A 4,540-nucleotide genomic window follows, 5' to 3' on the forward strand; every position below is an offset into this window, starting at 1 on the left:
TGGACAGCATAGGGTTTGTGGGCTCCTGTTTGACTTGTGTGAGTCCATGTTCAGAGCTCATTTATGGCTGACTCGCTGAGGAGTAAGTAACCAAGATAGGAGCTTTCACAAGTATCTGCCCCCATTGTTACAGCATTCTTATGAGCTATTATATGTCAATCCCGTAAGTGGAGTGCATAATCTTGACTATAAATGTCTCCACACATGTACCCCCCGGTGCTAATATGCAATGTCCATCTCCAGAGTTTTTTGGGGGTAATGCATTCTGATAACTCATTAGAACACCCAGCTGGAAAATTCTCATTTTAAAATAGAACCATTCTAGGCAATGTTAAAATTTAATTAGAAGTCTCCGCCGCATTTCATTATGAGGTTATTCTGTAATTACTCAGCAGGTCCTGGTGTTTGCTAATGGAGAAGTGACAGTACATAGTGCTACTAAATTATTGTTACATTGTTGTAAAAGATAATTAGAGAGTGGGGAACAGAGACAGGCATTGTTTAAAGAGCCTTAGGAGAAAACAGCCACAGAACATAATCCTTCCGTCCTTGAGCTGCCTTGGGGCTCTGTCTTCACAATTTACATGAAACTCCTTCCTTGTCAGCATAGGTGTGAAGTGGACTATGCTGTCCTCAATTCCTTACTTACGTGCAGAGGCAATGCATCTCCAAATGACTCACAATTGAGGATTCTGAGAAGTCTACATTTTAATCATGGTTTGTCCACCCCCCCCTTCTCCTTTTAGGGTTCGGGTGATATATGTTATAACCAGAGAGGGTAATGGGGTTAGAAAGCGCCATCAAATGAACCCTGGCCCTTAGAGGAACACAGCTGGTAATGTTCATGTGAGCACACTGAAATCCTGTTTCCTTTTTAAGTTTTCTTTCTCGCAGATCTCATATTCTCATGGTGACCCTGATTCCCTGCCCCTTACCTTACTTCGCTTTTACCTTACAAAGTGCTTAAACAGCCTTTGTATACACCTATTGAACTGAGGGGCAATTTTGATAATTTAGGTGAAAGCCATTTAACGGAGACCTTTAGGGAATGGAGAGATGGCTCAGTGGTTAAAAATATGGTTAACCAAGACCTTTAGATAATAGGTATGGTGTGTGTGTGTGTGTGTGTGTGTGTGTGTGTGTGTGTAGTGTTGTTAGGGGAATACCATCTATAGAATAGATTGTCTGGCTAAGTCACCTTTATGCTAATGACTACAGACATCTCTGCTTTGTTCATAGAAGAGAAAGCTACCAGGCTGGCTCCCTTAGGTATCAGGTTAGCTAAAGCTGGCTTGTACCTAGATAGATAGCTCTGCTATGTGTTGTTAACACAGTTAGCAACACTTACAGACTTGGTACTTAAATAATACATTTCTTTCTTTCTTTCCTGGTTGAACATGCTGGGCAAAAATGTTTTACCATGAGATATTTACCCAAATTTTAAATATATATTTTAAGGTTTCAAAGAAATTATGTAGGAGCTGGAGATACGGCTCAGCAGTGAAGGGCCCTGGCTGTCCTTGTAGAGGATCTGGGATTCAGGCCCCAGTATGTACATGGTAGCTCACAGCCATCTGTAACCCCAGACTCAGGGATGCAGTGCTCTCTTCCTTACATGGTACACAGACATACATGCAAGCAAAACACCCAAACACAATAGATACATTTAGAAAATGATGTATGCCTGAATGGGTTTATTTACCATGTGTGTGCAGGAGCTTCCAGAGGTCAGAAGAGGGCTGATCCCTGAGAACTGGAGTTACAGGTGGCATTGGGCAGCGATATGGATGCTGGGATCCAAATTCTGGTTCTCAGCAAGAGCAGTATGCAGTAGCCCTCATACTTTAAGTCACACATTATTAGTTCTGGTACCCAGACGTCCACAGCCCAGACCAGTGGCTGATAGCACATGACAATAATCAGCTCTCAAGAGGTTGAGACAGGAGGGTTTTAAGTTTGAGTCTATTCACTGGCCATGCTTCTGCCTGCTTACGGAACCACTGCCATCCCATTTCTACACTGCTGAGAATTCCTGCCATGAATGAAGCCTGGGCTGCCAAGTGAGAGTTAGTATAATCTGATAGGATCATGCAGCTTTGTCCTTAGAATGTCGTAATGGCAAGTCACATCGATTGCTTCCTATGTTTTGAGACAGGGTATTATTTTAATTTATTGCTAAATTCAGCTTGTTAATATTTTGTTGAGTGTTTTGGAAGATATTCATAAGACATAGTGTTTGCTTTTTCAAGATATTTATTTAATTTTGTGTGTGTGTTTGTGCACCATGCGTGTGTTGTGGAGATCAGGGGGAGGCATTGGATTCCCTGGAATTGGAGTTACATACAGCTGCGAGCCCCTTGTGGATGCTAGAACTGAACCCAGGTTCTCCTCAGAAGCAGTGATTGCTCTTAACTACTGAGCTGTCTTTCCAGCCCCATGGTGTGTGGCTTCCTTTCCTGGTAATTGCTTAGGCTTTAGTTCCAGATTAATCCTGGCCTCATGAAATGTTGTGCATCTTCTCTTTTCTACATTTTGGGAAAACATGTGCAAAATTCACGTTTGTCTCCTTGACTGATCTGGGTAGAACCCTTCAGTGAAGGGTTCTGAGCTGCCTTTTCCAGAGGATGTGAAGCCATGAGCCACATTTCCTATGGGTTGTCTCCCTGCACTACCAGCAAATGTCATTAACTGGTATTTTGCAAAATGCTGCATTTCACCCAAGCCTTGAGCCTTTGCGGGTGTAGGTGTTTTAGGTGTTTTAGGTGTATTGTTCTTTGAGCTTCAGACTCTGCAGTTGCATCCTCCTTCTCCTTATTCCTGGGACTTGTGACCTTTGACCTCTCTGGTTCTTGGTCAGTCTTCTTGGAGGTGTGCCCATTTTGTTGGTCATTGGTCAGTCTTGCTAGAAACATTGATCTATTAAAAGAGGTCTCTCTCTCTTTGTTTCATTGTTCTCTCTCGTTGTTTTCCTGTTGTCAATTTCAGGGATTTCTACTTTTAACTTTGTCATCCCCTTTCTCTGTACATTGGTGTCTTAGTTACTGTTCTGTTGCTGTGCTAAGACACCATGACCAAGGCCACTTAGAACAAACAGTTTATTTGGGGCTTACAGCTTCAGAGGGTGAGTCCATGACCATCATGGCAGGGAGCATGGCAGTGGCAAGCATGGGGCTAAACAGTTTTACTAACTGAAGACCAAACATACGAGCCTATGGTGGCCATTCTCATTCAAAGCACCATAGTTCGGTTCATTTCTATCTCAAGTGACGTCATCAATTACTAATTTGAGACTCTTTTCTTTTTTATCTAGACAGGGTTTCTCTGTATAGCCCTGGCAGTCCTGGAACTTGCTCTGTAGACCAGGCTGGCCTTGAACTCAGAGACCCTCCTGCCCTTGCCTCTTGAGTGCCAGGATTAAGGTGTATGCCACCACTGCCCACCAGGCAAGACTCTTTCTTTTTAAATTGATTGTTTGATTGATTGGGACAAAAATCTCACTCACTGTGTGTATGTGTGTGTATGTATATGTATGTATATATACATATATACATATTCTCACTCAAAGCACAATAGTTGGATATATACACACATATATATACAAATTCACACACACACACACACACACACACACACACACACACACACTTTTTGGTAGTTAGTATCCATTGTCCAAGGTGTTTAGACTATAAATGTTTCAAATCTTAGATTAGAATATCTGTGCAAGATGTATTGGATTGAACCCAAGTATAAAGACAAAATTGAAATGAATATTAGATAAAGCTTTGTTAGGATAGAATGTGAGATATGCCCTAGACACATGGAAGAACAGAATGAAATGGGACTGTGCAAATGAGAGAATACCTGAATTAAGGCGTGGTTGAAGTGAGTACGGGACTGGGGCCTTGTTCAACTTGTCCACTTAGAACAGTAGTAGATAATCCTTTCGGATAACTGAAGGGTAACCAAGAGAGCGGAACAGCAGTTCTCAACCTGTGGGTTGTGACCCCTCAGGGCTTGAATGACTCTTTCGCAGGGGTCACCTAAGACCATTGGAAACCATTAGACCATTAGAGAAAGCTTAACTTTCTCTAATATTTATTTAATATTTTATGTTTCAAACATACCCTGTACTTGTAGCTGAATATAATTTTATAAAGAATTTTTAGTACGCTTGTGTTTTCACTGTGATGTGAGATGTTGAGTTTTCCATCTGTACATAACACTGGGAGCTCAGAAAGTTCTGGATTTTGGAGCATTTTGGGTTTGGGATTTGGGGATAAAGGAGTTTGGCGCTGTATTTCTCCCCAGAAGTTGCATTAGAAATTATAAGGTTGCTGGGCGGTGGTGGCGCACGCCTTTAATCCCAGCACTTGGGAGGCAGAGGCAGGCGGATTTCTGAGTTCGAGAGTTCAAGAGTTTGAGGCTATCCTGGTCTACAGAGTGAGTTCCAGGACAGCCAGGACTACACAAAGAAACCCTGTCTCGAAAAAACGAAACAAAACAAAACAAAACAAAACAAAACAAAACAAAACAAAACAAA

Source organism: Grammomys surdaster, unplaced genomic scaffold (genome assembly GCF_004785775.1).
Source record: "Grammomys surdaster isolate TR1022 unplaced genomic scaffold, NIH_TR_1.0 211, whole genome shotgun sequence".
In the NCBI taxonomy this organism is placed as follows: domain Eukaryota; kingdom Metazoa; phylum Chordata; class Mammalia; order Rodentia; family Muridae; genus Grammomys; species Grammomys surdaster.